Source organism: Arachis hypogaea, chromosome 20, assembly GCF_003086295.3.
Source record: "Arachis hypogaea cultivar Tifrunner chromosome 20, arahy.Tifrunner.gnm2.J5K5, whole genome shotgun sequence".
In the NCBI taxonomy this organism is placed as follows: Eukaryota; Viridiplantae; Streptophyta; class Magnoliopsida; order Fabales; family Fabaceae; genus Arachis; species Arachis hypogaea.
Genome location: NC_092055.1, coordinates 63,737,863 through 63,752,587, shown reverse-complemented (window position 1 = coordinate 63,752,587; position 14,725 = coordinate 63,737,863). Strand labels below are relative to the sequence as shown.

At 39.9% G+C, this 14,725-nt stretch overlaps 1 non-coding gene across 1 annotated transcript; it reads right to left on the bottom strand.

The window, feature by feature from the left end:
- Positions 1–563: 563 nt before the first annotated feature.
- On the bottom strand, positions 564–671 carry LOC112787631 (small nucleolar RNA R71). Its single transcript, XR_003195034.1, has one exon. It is a non-coding gene; the product is annotated as a small nucleolar RNA R71 (small nucleolar RNA).
- Between the last annotated feature and the right edge of the window lie 14,054 nt (positions 672–14,725).

Here is a 14,725-nt window from a genome sequence, read left to right as displayed (position 1 = left end):
CTTTTGCTCAAGCTTTTTTTTTCCTCTGGAGTGTTTTCAATTTTTCCAAAAGTTTGAGCTAAAGTTTGAGGCAAACTTTGGCTCAAGCTTTTTTTTCCTCTGGCATGTTTTCAACTCTTCTAAAAGTTTGAGCTAAAGTTTGAGGCAAACTTTGGCTCAAACTTTTTGTTCTCTCTTGCTCCTAGCCATTCCTTCTTTCTTCAACCTTCTTCAAAACTCTTTTCACCTATCATCAATCAACCAAACACATCAAAGCTTTGATCAAAATCATGAGTTTGTTATTCTTTCATAATATATGACAATTATAGCATAAAATCTCATGAAATTGCATTAATTCATACATGGTTGATTGAATCAAAGGAAACATGGAAATCTACCCAATTGGCTTGCTTATGGCTTAAGAAAGTGCATAAAATCAATTGAAAACAAAAGAAAAAGGCTAGTGAAACTAGGCTAAGATGACTTGTCATCAGTTGGATTCACAACCTAAGAAAAGCCTGAACTCTTGGGAAAAGTTAGTCAGTGCTTTCCTGGCCAAATTCTTTCCACCTCAAAAGATGAGCAAGCTTAGAGTGGAAATCCAAACCTTCAGACAGAAGGAAGGTGAGTCCCTCTTTGAAGCTTGGGAAAGATATAAGCAATTGATCAAAATGTGTCCTACTGACATGCTTCCAGAATGGAGCATCATATGTATATTCTATGATGGTCTGTCTGAGTTGTCAAAAATGTCATTGGACCATTCTACAAGAGGATCTCTTCATCTGAAAAACCCTGCAAAAGCTCAGGAACTCATTGACATGGTTGCAAATAACCAGTTCATGTACACCTATGAGAGGAGTCCTGTGAACAATGGGATGCCTCAGAAGAAGGGAATTCTTGAAATTGATACTCTGAATGCCATATTGGCTCAGAACAAAATATTGACTCAGCAAGTCAATATAATTTCTCAGAGTTTGAATGGATTGCAAGCTGCATCCAACCGTACTAAAGAAGCATCTTCTGAAGAAGAAGCTTATGATCCTGAGAACCCTACAATGGCAGAGGTGAATTACATGGGAGAACCCTATGGAAACACCTATAATCTTTCATGGAGAAATCATCCAAATTTCTCGTGGAAGGACCAACAGAAGCCTCAACAAGGCTTCAATAATAATGGTGGAAGAAATAGGTTTAGCAATAGCAAGCCTTTTCCATCATCTTCTCAGCAACAGACAGAGAATTCTGAACAGAGCCATTCTGGCCTGGCAACCATAGTCTCTGATCTACCCAAGACCACACTAAGTTTCATGAATGAAACAAGGTCCTCTATTAGAAATTTGGAAGCATGGGTGGGTCAGCTGAGTAAGAAGATTACTGAAACTCCTTCCAGTACTCTCCCAAGCAATACAGAAGAGAATCCCAAGAGAGAGTGCAAGGCCATAACCATGACCAACATGGCCGAACCTGGAGAGAGTGAGGAGGACGTAAGTCCCAGTGAGAAAAGCCTCATGGGACGTCCTCTGGACAGAAAGGAGTTTCCCTTTGAGGAACCAAAGGAATCTGAGGCTCATACAGAGACCATAGAGATTCCATTGAACTTCTTTCTGTGATTCATGAGCTCTGATGAATATTCTTCCTCTGAAGAGGATGAAGACATCACTGAAGATCAAGTTGCTAAATATCTAGGAGAAATCATGAAGTTGAATGCCAACTTAATTGGTACTGAGACTTGGGAGGATGAACCCCCCTTGTTCACCAATGAACTGAATGCATTAATGAGGCAGACATTACCTCAGAAGAAACCGGATCCTGAAAAATTCTTCATACCTTGTACCATAGGCACCATAACCTTTGAAAAGGCTCTATGTGACCTGGGGTCAGGGATAAACCTCATGCCACTCTTTGTAATGGAGAAACTGGGAATCTTTGAGGTACAAACTGCAAGAATCTCACTAGAGATGGCAGACAAATCAATTAAACAGGCTTATGGACTAGTAGAGGACGTGCTAGTGAAGGTTGAAGGCCTTTACACCCCTGCTAATTTCATAATCCTAGACATTGGGAAGGATGAGGATGAATCCATCATCCTTGGCAGACCCTTCCTAGCCACAGCAAAAGCTGTGATTGATGTTGACAGGGGATAGTTGGTCCTTAAGTTGAATGAGGACTACCTTGTATTCAAGACTCAAGGTTCTCCTTCTGTAACCATGGAGAGGAAGCATGAAAAGTTTCTCTCAATACAGAGTCAAACAAAATCCCCACATTCAAACTCTAAGTTTGGTGTTGGGAGGCCATAACCAAACTCTAAGTTTGGTGTTGAGAGGCCCCAACCCTGCTCTGATTATCTGTGAGGCTCCATGAGAGCTCACTGTCAAGCTATTGACATTAAATAAGCACTTATTGGGAGGCAACCCAATGTTATTTAATTATATCTATTTATTTTCCATTGTTATTTTATGTTTTCTTTAGGTTGATGATCATGTGAAGTCATAAAAACAACTGAAAAATCAAAAACAGAATAAAAAATAGCATTAAAAATAGCTTACCCTGGAGGAAGAGCTTACTGGCATTTAAACGCCAGTAAAAGTAGTAGAATGGGCGTTAAGCGCCCAGTCTGGCACCATTCTGGGTGTTTAACGCCAGAAATAGGCACCAGACTGGCGTTTAACGCCAGAACAGGGCACCAAGTTGGCGTTAAACGCCAAGAAAAGGAGAAAAGCTGGTTAAATGCCAGAAACAAGCAGCAACCTGGCGTTTAACGCCAGAAGTGCACTCTAAGGGCGTTTTCCATGCCTAAATAGAGCAGGGATGCTAAGTCCTTGACCCCTCAGGATCTGTGGACCCCACAGGATCCCCACCTATCCCACCTCTTTTTCTCTCCTCTTCACATATTTCTATAACACTCTTCCCTAAATACCCTTTACCAATCACCTCCATCTGTCTTCCCCATCACCTCTTCACCACTCTTCCCTCCCAAACCTAACCTCTAATACACATTTCTTTCCCCCCTTGGCCGACACACTCACACCTCTCCATCTCCTCCATTTTCTTCTTCTTCTTCTTCTTTATTCTTTCTTCTTTGCTCGAGGACGAGCAAACACTTTAAGTTTGGTGTGGTAAAAGCATTGCTTTTTTATTTTTCCATAACCATTAATGGCACCTAAGGCCGGAGTAACCTCTAGAAAAAGGAAAGGGAAGGCAATTGCTTCCACTTCTGAGTCATGGGAGATGGAGAGATTCATCTCAAAAGCCCATCACTAAGAAAAGGATGGAGCAAACAAGAGAGCCCACTCATGGACCTCAACAAAAGCATGAGGAAAGTCCTCATCATGAAATCCCTGAGATGCTTCAAGGGATGCACTTTCCTCCATAAAACTATTGGGAGCAAATTAATACCTCCCTAGGAGAATTAAGTTCCAACATGGGACAACTAAGGGTGGAGCACCAAGAGCATTCCATCCTCCTTCAAGAAATTAGAGAAGACCAAAGAGCCATGAGGGAGGAGCAACAAAGGCAAGGAAGAGACATTGAGGAGCTCAAGCACTCCATAAGATCTTCAAGAGGAAGAACAAGCCGCCATCACTAAGGTGGACCCGTTCTTTAATTTTCTTGTTCTTATTTTTCTGTTTTTCGAAAATTATGCTTTATGTTTTATTTATGTTTGTGTCTTATTACATTGATAACTAGTGTCTAAGTGTCTATGCCTTAAAGCTATGAATGTCCTATGAATCCATCACCTTTCTTAAATAAAAAAATTGTTCTAAATGTAAAAGAACAAAAAGTACATGAATTTTGAATTCATCCTTGAGATTAGTTTAATTATTTTGATGTGGTGACAATACTTTCTACTTTCTGAATGAATGCTTGAACAGTGCATATTTTTGATAGTGAAGTTTATGAATGTTAAAATTGTTGGCTCTTGAAAGAATAATGAAAAAGGAGAAATGTTATTGATAATCTGAAAAATCATAAAATTGATTCTTGAAGAAAGAAAAAGCAGTGAAAAACAAGGCTTGCAAAAAAAATGGCAAAAATAAAAGAAAAAAAAGGAAAGAAAAAGAAAAAGCAAGCAGAAAAAGCCAAGAGCTCTTTAAACCAAAAGGCAAGAGCAAAAAGCCAATAACCCTTTAAACTAAAAGGCAAGGGTAAAAAGGATCCAAGGCTTTGAGCATTAATGGATAGGAGGGCCCAAAGGAATAAAATTCTGGCCTAAGCGGCTAAACCAAGCTGTCCCTAACCATGTGCTTGTGGCGTGAAAGTGTCAAGTGAAAAGCTTGAGACTGAGCGGTTAAAGTCGTGATCCAAATCAGAAAGAGTGTGCTTAAGAGTTCTGGACACCTCTAACTGGGGACTCTAGCAAAGCTGAGTCACAATCTGAAAAGGTTCACCCAGTTATGTGTCTGTGGCATTTATGTATCTGGTGGTAATACTGGAAAACAAAGTGCTTAGGGCCACGGCCAAGACTCATAAAGTAGCTGTGTTCAAGAATCAACATACTGAACTAGGAGAATCAATAACACTATCTAAATTCTGAGTTCCTATAGATGCCAATCATTCTCAACTTCAAAGGATAAAGTGAGATGCCAAAACTGTTCAGAGGCAAAAAGCTACTAGTCTCGCTCATCTAATTAGAGCTAAGTTTCATTGAAATTTTGGAATTTATAGTATATTTTCTTCTTTTTATCCTATTTTATTTTCAGTTGCTTGGGGACAAGCAACAATTTAAGTTTGGTGTTGTGATGAGCGGATAGTTTATACGCTTTTTGGCATTATTTTTAGGTATTTTTAGTAGGATCTAGCTACTTTTTAGTATATTTTTATTAGTTTTCAAGCAAAAATCACATTTCTGGACTTTACTATGATTTTGTTTGTTTTTCTGTGATTTTAGGTATTTTCTGGCTGAAATTGAGGGACCTGAGCAAAAATCTGATTCAGAGGCTGAAAAAGGACTGCAGATGTTGTTGGATTCTGACCTCCCTGCACTCGAAATGGATTTTATGGAGCTACAGAAACCCAATTGGCGTACTCTCAATTGAGTTGGAAAGTAGACATCCTGGGCTTTCCAGAAATACATAATAGTTTATACTTTGCCCAAGTTTTGATAACGCAAACTGGCATTTGAACGCCCAATTTCTACCCTATTCTGGCGTTAAACGATAGAACTGGCATAAAAGCTGGAGTTAAACGCCCAAACTGGCATCAAAGTAGGCGTTTAACTCCAAGAAAAGTCTCTACATGTGAATGCTTCAATGCTCAGCCTAAGCACACAGCAAGTGGGCCCCAAAAGTGGATTTCTGTACTATCTGCATTAGTTACTCATTTTCTATAAACCCTAGTTACTAGTTTAGTATAAAAACTACTTTTAGAGATTTATTTTGTATCCAGTTTTCATTTTAAGTCCTGAGACTTTTATCATTATACACGTTTGGGGGCTGGCCATTCGGCCATGCCTAGACCTTTTTCACTTATGTATTTTCTACGGTGGAGTTTCTCCACCCCATAGATTAAGGTGTGGAGCTCTGCTGTTCCTCATGAATTAATGCAAAGTACTATTGTTTTTCTATTCAACTCAAGCTTATTCTTATTCTAAGATATTCATTCGCACCTAAGAACATGATGAATGTGATGATTATGTGAAACTCATCACCATTCTCACCTATGAACGCGTGCCTAACAACCACTTCCGTTCTACATGAAAACAAGCTTGAATGCATATCTCTTAGCTTCTTGGTTCACGATCAGAGTCTTCGTAGTATAAGCTAGAATCAATTGGCAGCATTCTTGAGATCGAGAAAGTCTAAACATTGTATGTGGTATTTCGAGTAGGATCTGGGATGGGATGACTGTGACGAGCTTCAAACTCGCGAGTGTTGGGCGTAGTGACAGACACAAAAGGATCAATGGATCCTATTCCAACATGAGTGAGAACCGACAGATGATTAGCCGTGCGGTGACAGCACATTTGGACCATTTTCACTGAGAGGACGGACGGTAGCCATTGACAACGGTGAACCCCCAACATACAGCTTGCCATGGAAAGGAGTATGAATGATTGAATGAAGGCAGTAGGAAAGCAGAGATTTAGAAGGAGCAAAGCATCTCCATACGCTTATCTGAAATTCTCACCAATGAATTACATAAGTATTTCTATCTTATTTTCTATTTTATTTATATTTTAATTATCAAAACCTCATAACCATTTGAATCTGCCTGACTGAGATTTACAAGATGACCATAGCTTGCTTCAAGCCAACAATCTCCGTGGGATCGACCCTTACTCACGTAAGGTTTATTACTTGGACGACCCAGTGCACTTGCTGGTTAGTAGTGCGGAATTTTGGAAAATAATTGAGATTATGAACGTGTGTACCAAGTTTTTTTGTGCCGTTGAGATCACAATTTCGTGCACCACTGAGTCTACTAGGAATCACAGGCACAGGAGCAGCCACTCAAAAGCTATTGCAGAGGTCTCCTCCAGCACTGAAACTTCTGCTCTTACACAGAGTATATGTGAAATGACTAACCTACTGAAGCAAATGCAATTGAACCAACAACAACAAGCTCAGCCTGCCACACCACAACAAAGCCAACAGCTAGTTCTACAAAGAGTATGCGGAATCTGTGCTGACTATAGTCATTATACTAATGAATGCCCGCAGCTCCAACAGGAAGATAACAATGTGGCAGCTACTCATAACTTCTATGACCGCTCGAATTAAGGATACAATTAACAAGGCAGCAACTACAACCAAGGAGGAAACTATAACCAAGGATGGCAGGACAACTCCAACCAAAGTTGAAGAGATAATTCCAACCATGGCTGGAAGGACAACTATAACAGAAGAGGCAGAGATAACAATGGAAACCAGAGGTAGAATGACAACAATAGACAGCAGAATCAGAACCAACCTTACAGAGCTCCTCACCTAAGACAGTCACAAGGACCCCAGCATAACCAACAACAAGTCCCATAGATCACTTATCCCACTTCCTCATCAAATGACGAGATGCTTCATTCTCTTGCACAAGGACAACAAGACATGTAGACTACACTGAACTCTACTTTAAATAGTCTGAATGCCACTTTACAAGCTCTTGCCACCCGAATAGAATCACTACCTGCTTTCACCAACCAACCTTCAAGCTCCAGTGGAATTCCTTCTCAACCCTTACCTAACCCCAAGGGTGGCATCAATGCCATCACTTTGAGGTACGGAACCACACTGCAAGAGAGGATCCAGGAGGAGCCAAGCCCAATAGAACACGCCCAAATTAAAGACTCAGTGGAAGTAGAAGACGCTGAAATGGAAGATGCTGAAGAGGAAGATGAAGTACAAGACAATGTTGAAGAAGAATTAACTCAGCCAAGGAATGGAGCACCAAAGGATGTAGAAGCTGCAAGTGGCACCATCCCTATCCCATTCCCAGACTTTGCAAGAAAGCCCAGAAAGCAGACGGAACTTGATCCCAAAATGGTAGAAATTTTCAAAAAGGTTGAGGTAACTGTTTCCCTTTTTGATGTTATTTAGAAAGTACCTAAATATGCAAAGTTTCTGAAAAATTTATGCATTCATAAGGATAAAATTAATGAATTAGAAACTATTCCTTTAGGTAGTTCTATATCTGCTTTAATGGGAGGTATACCTGAAAAATGTAGTGATCCAGGTCCATATATGGTATAATGCCATTGTCTATATATGATACTCTAAGGCTCCCTTCCTTAAAAAGGTCGGCAGCTCGTTTTGTGTTAGCAGATAAAAGCATTATTACAGTAGTTGGAATTGCTGAAGATGTATTAGTGAGCATTAAGGGGCTCAGCTTTCCCAATGACTTTTATATCCTGGAAATGCCCCCTAATGACTCAGGAAGACCATCATCAATCCTGCTTGGAAGACCATTCCTGAAAACCTCGAAGTTCGAGCTAGATGCATTCTCAGGAACTTACTCCTTTGAGATAGATGGTAGAACAGTAAGTTTCAGTTTAAATGAAGCTATGAAGCACCCTCCGGAAGATCATTCTATCTTCCAGTGCGACATTATTGATGAAACTATAGCTGAAGTTCACCAAGAAGAATTAGAAGAGAAGCACATGGAGGAAGGTCCAAGTGTGGGGACACCCTTTGAACATGATGAAGACACCTTATTATTACCACCAGCCCCGGATGATCCAGAGCCTAGCCATGAGCAGAAATTGGAATTGAAGCCCTTTCCTCCACACCTCAAGTACGCTTACCTTGAGGATAACCAGAAGTTTCCAGTTATCATTGCAAAGGAACTCAGTTCTCAACAGGAAGAGCAACTGCTTAGTGTGCTGAGAAAACATAAGAAAGCAATTGGATGGAGCTTGGCGGATATAGTAGGCATCAGTCTTCAAGTTTGTGAGCACAGAATATATTTAGAAGAGGAATAAAAACCCATCCATCAACCCCAAAGAAGATTGAATCCCACCATCTTAGAAGTTGTCAAGAAAGAAGTAACCAGACTACTTGAAGCAGATATCATTTACCCCATCTCAGACAGTGAATGGGTCAGTCCAGTACAAGTGGTGTCCAAGAAGTCTGGAGTCACAACAATAAAGAATGAGCATGGAGAGCTCCTGACAACTAGAGTGCAGAATTCATGGAGGGTTTGCATTGACTATAGGCGTCTCAACCAAGCTACTCGCAAGGATCATTATCCCTTGCCATTTATTGACCAGATGCTCGATCGCCTGTCAGGTAAATCCCATTATTGCTTTTTAGATGGCTATACAGGCTACCTTAAAATTTATATAGCTCCTGAGGATCAGGAGAAGACCACTTTTACATGTCCCTTTGGAACGTATGCATACAAAAGGATGCCTTTTGGCTTATGTAATGCACCAGTTACTTTCCAAAGATGCATGATGAGTATTTTTTCAGATCTTATTGAGAACTGTATGAAAGTTTTTATGGATGATTTTAGCATATATGGTGATTCGTTTAACCTTTGCTTGGATAGTTTAGCTAAAGTATTAGACAGATGTGTTAGTTCAAACCTTGTATTGAGTTTTGAAAAATGTCATTTTATGGTAAAACAAGGGATTGTTCTAGGACATGTTGTCTCCGAAACTGGTATTTCAATAGATCCAGCAAAGGTAGATGTCATTTCTAGTTTACCTTACCCCTCCTCTGTGAGAGAAGTCCGTTCGTTCCTAGGCCATGCAGGTTTTTATAGGAGATTCATTAAGGACTTCAGTAAGGTAGCATTACCTTTATCCAGACTGCTACAGAAAGATATTGAGTTCGAGTTCAGTGAGGATTGCATGCAAGCATTTGATAAGCTGAAGATTGCCTTGACTCAAGCTCCAATTGTGAGAGGACCATACTGGAGTCAGCCATTTGAGATTATGTGTGATGCCTCCAACCATGCAGTAGGAGCGGCACTGGCTCAGCGCGAAGGTAAGGATCCATTCGTAATTGCTTATGCATCTAAAACCTTAGATGCTGCTCAGTCTAATTTTACTACTACTGAAAAAGAGCTTCTTGCTATTGTTTTTGCTCTGGATAAATTCCGAGCCTATTTACTTGGTACTAAGGTAGTAGTATACTCAGACCATGTAGCTCTAAAATATTTATTAGCTAAAAAAGAGTCCAAACCAAGGCTAATACGATGGATACTGTTGCTACAAGAATTTGATTTAGAAATTAAGGATAGGAGTGGTAACCAGAATTTAGTGGCAGACCACTTGAGTTGCTTTGAGCACATTAAGGATGACTCCACTCCTATCAATGATACTTTTCCATTTGATAGTTTGTAAGCAGTATCCGAAGTAGTTCCTTGGTATGCACCTGTAGCTAATTATCTAATTAGACATACTTTCCCTCCCAATTTTAATAAACATCAAAGGGACAAGCTGAAAAGCGAGTCTAAATATTATATATGGGATGACCCATATTTATAGAGGTGTGGTGCTGACTAGGTAATTAGAAGGTGTGTACCCCAAATAGAATTCCAATCTATTTTAGAGGCCTGCCACTCTTCTGAGAGTGGAAGACATTTTGGCCCTCAAAGAACAGCTAGAAAAGTCTTAGACTGTGGATTCTGGAGGCCTACTCTTTTTAAAGATGCTGCTGAATTTTCTAAATCTTGTCCCCCATGCCAAAGATTTGGTAATATATCCAAGAGGGATGAGATGCCTCAACAGATTATGCTTTTCTGTGAAATTTTTTATGTTTGGGGGATTGACTTCATGGGTCCATTTCCAAACTCTAATGGTTATCTTTATATACTGTTAGCTGTAGATTACGTTTCTAAATGGGTGGAAGCAATTACTACCCGTACTGATGATGCTAACACTGTTGTTTCCTTTGTTAGAAATCATATTATATGTCGCTTTGGATCACCACGAGCAATTGTGAGCGATCAAGGAACTCACTTTTGTAATAGGAGACTAACAGGATTAGTGAAGAAGCATGGGATTGTTCACAAAATAGCAACAACTTATCATCCTCAAACCAATGGACAAGCAGAAGTGTCTAACAAGGAGATTAAACATATTCTGGAGAAAATAGTAAAGTCCTATAGGAAAGACTGGAGTGCAAGGCTACAAGATGCACTCTAGGCATATAGAATAGCATACAAAACACCTATCGGGATGAGCCCCTTCCACTTAGTGTACTGAAAGGCTTGCCACCTTCCAGTAGAAATGGAACACAAGGCCTTCTGGGCTGTAAGGGAATGCAATATGAATTTTGAAGAATATGGTGCTGAAAGAAAGTTGCAACTAGCAGAATTAGAGAATCTTCGCCTAGAAGCATATGACAACTCCAGGCGATACAAGGAGAAGATGAAGGCTGTCCATGACAAACATATAAAAAGGAGAGAATTCAGACCAGGGGAGTTAGTTCTTCTTTATAATTCCAGACTGAGGCTTATGCCAGGTAAATTGAGATCAAGATGGGAAGGTCCCTACAGAGTAGAAAAGGCAGAGCCATACGGAGTTTTTCACCTGCATCATTCTTATAGTTCAAAATTCATGAAGCTCAACGGACATCGCCTAAAGCTTTATCATGGAGAAAAGATTAAGGATCACAAAGAACTAGAGGTCTTCCTCTTGGAAGACCCACCAACAGTAGCAGAATGAACTTGAAGAACGTCCAACTTAAGGACGTAAAAGCAAAGTGCTAGGTGGGAGACAACCCACCATGGTATGATCGTTCCGTTTCAGTCTGTTTTATTTTACTTTATTCTATTTTTATTAAAGACTCTTCTCATAATCTCTGTATATAGCCTGCATTTGCATTTACATTCTGCATATATAAAAAAAAATGCACGCGACGCGTAAGCTTCGCTGACGCGTCCGCGTCATTAGTGCATTAGAAACAAATTAGAAAAGAAGCAGAGAGTCACGCGAGAGCGTGGCTGGAGGCGTGCCTTAGGCACAACCATGCCCACACAAACGCGTCACTGACGGGTCCGCGTCATTTTGAAAAATAGCCTCCCACGCGTACGCGTCACCCACGCGCACGCGTGACCTTGCGAAATCGACGTAAAAAGGTGTATGGCAGAGAGTTATGATGGAGTGGAGCTGGAATGATGCTAGAAGCACAAGCCCTATCACGCGAACATATGCCCCACGTGTCCGCGTCGTTTTTCAAAATATGGCCATTCACGCGTGCGCATCACCCAAAAATTTGGCAATGTGCGTATAAAATAGAAAGTTGCGCGAACGCGAGGCTGCTCTCACGCCAAAGGCACACTTCATTTCACGCGAATGCGTGACCCACGCGTCCGCGTCACCTGAACTTATCACACACCACGCGATCGCGTGACCCACGCCTCCGCGTCACAAGCGACGCACAGCTTATCCAGATCAGCGCCTAATATCTTATCTTTTCTTTCCCAAATCAAAATCTTTTCTTTCCCTTCTTATTTCTTTATTCTTCCTTCTTCCTTCTTTATTCTTTCCCACTTTTTACTTTTTCCCTTCTTTATTTTTCACATCCATTATCAAGGTTCTTTTCTTTCTCTTTTTATTTTACTTTTCCATTATTTTTATTTATGTTTTCATCTTTTTCTTTTTACTTTCATTATCTACGTTTTCCTTCTTTTCCTTTTTATTCTTTTAATTGGTGTTTGAAATTTAATTTGGTGATTATTTTCTTCTATATTTTGCTTGTGGATTATTGTGGAATTGTTTGACAATTAATATTACTTCTTAAAGAGTTGCTTGCATGATCAATTTAATACTTTCCATAACATCTTCATTTTACATGCTATGTGTTTGTGAAAAAGCCCGTATGGCATTGTGCATTATTTTAAATTATTCTATTCCACAACTCTAATGCCTGTTGTTTTTCACAAAACCCCTTTTATATTTTATTGATTAAATATAATTGTCAATAAAAATAGATTATTAGTTTGAAAGAGTTGATAATCTAACTTGGACATTTAGTGCTTGATCTATGCTACTCATGCCTTTGCCAGCATGCCAATAAACATCTTGCATTAAGTAGCCATCACACACACTTGTTATCTTTCCATTGATGAACTTTTCACATGTAGTCATGACCATGTGTTAATGACATCCTTCTTTACCGTGCATTGATTATCACTTATACCATCCCCTTCCTTGCTCTAACCCTTAAGTTTTAAAGTTACTTACTTTTTCCCTTTTCAGGATGGCCACCAAAAAGGGTAAAGAGAAAGCTACTCCCAAACCACCAGCAAGGAAATGAACTAAAAGAACAATAGCCGCAGAGCCATCTTCAATAGCAGTAAAGCCCTCAACAAAATGAATCAAGAGGATTATCAAGGTCGATGAAAAGGAGAAAGCTTTTTCAGCAAAGGACACTGTGCGGTTCACTAATCGCTACTGTGAGCAGATATTCCCCATCCTGGATGAGAAACACTATAACAATGAGTATCTACTCATCCTCTCGACCAATATTGTTGAATTTGTTGAGCCACGAATTGAACGAAGACATTGGGGATTCTTACGGAGACAGCCACGACAGGTTAACCTTTCATGGGTAGTTGAATTCTACTGCAATTTTCACATGCCAACCATGCAGTCTGTCTATGTCCGTCAGAAGCAAGTTCCCATAACAGAAGAGGCTATTCAACGAGCTTTAGATCTTCCTCCTGCTCTAGAAGGATTGGACGCATTCCAAGATGCCTCCTTCAAATGCCAGACATATCAATTTGACTGGGACGCATTTCTCAGAGTTATAGCACAACCTGACAGCAGATGGATCTATGGATACCATCGATCTCGACCTAAGAGCATATTGGCTTCAGCACTCACCTTGGAGGCTCGAGTATGGGCACAGATCATGTCCCATTACGTCTTTTCGAGCACTCACGAGTCCTCCTTCACTGCAGACATGGCTGTTCTACTCTGGTGTATCCTTACAGACCAGCACCTCAATTTACCAAGACACATTCGGCATGCTATGGGACACGTACAGATTGTGGGCAACCTACCTTTTCCTGCCTTGGTTTCAGATCTAGTCTCAGCAGCCGAAGTCTCCTACAGAGCTGGGGACACCAAGGCCATGATTCCACGAGATGATCAATACGTCCCTAACGGGAAGTGTATCAGACCTCCAGCAGCCGCTATCAACCGGAGCACAGAACCAGCAGAAGATATCCCTTCTCCTACCACATCACAAGCACCTTCAACAAACCAACTGCTCCATCAGATACTTGAGAGGCTAGACCGGCTTGACCGGAAAGGAAAGCAAGGGGAGCACCGTAACAAGCGTAGATTTACATACCTCAAGGAGCTGCTTGTTGGTAACCACCCACCTAAAGAAGACCCAGACACCCTGGACTCCACTTCATTTACCAGCACAGGGAGCCATGACGGTCTCGATTGTGGAGATGCTGCTACCAGCCCTCCTTTGATCCTGATTAATGGTACTGAAGACAGTGCCAAGCTTTAAGTGTGGGGAGGTCGGTCAGTCCCTTTCTTCCGGAGGTAATTTCTCTTTCTTAGCACCAATAGAATATGATATTTATTTAATTTTTCTTTTGTTAGGATAGAATAAAATTGCATAGTAATAGGTTATTTGCATGCATGTTCTATTTGGTTAGAAAATAATAAGTTTCTTTTTAAAGACCCTATTTTTGAAAAATTTCATTGATTTAAATCAAAACTTTTGTGTTAAACTTGTTTGGAAGTTGTATTTGGAACATAGTTAAAAGCTATAACACACAACCTGTGAGACTTGAGCCTAATAACATGGTAACAATATTTAACCATAAAATTTTATTCTTGTGTGTTTACTTCTCTATGATTGTGATCTATATTTTGTTCCATCCTATATGTCCAATGTTTAATGTGTTATATGCATGCATATGATTGAGGCCATTATTTTATTAGCTCACTTAACCTAAATAGCCTACCCTTCCATTTACCTTTGTTAGCCACTTTGAGCCTTTTAATCCCAATTGTTCTATATTTTACCACATTACTAACCTTAAGTAGAAAAACAAGTAATACCCCAAATTGAATCTTTGGTTAGCTTAAGATAGAAATTGTGTGTCAATTAAGTATGGGAAAACTGTGGGAACATTGGTTAAAAAGGGAATGTGTCATGATAAAATATTGGGAATTTGGGTACCTACTCATGTGAAACTAAGAAAAATTATAAATCCATGTGCATTGGCAATGTTATTTTTATGCTGCAAAGAAAATCCCAAAAATATTCAAGTAATTAGATAAATGAATAAGGGGACAAAATTATCCCAATGCTAAGTTAAGTTCACTAAAAAAAAATCA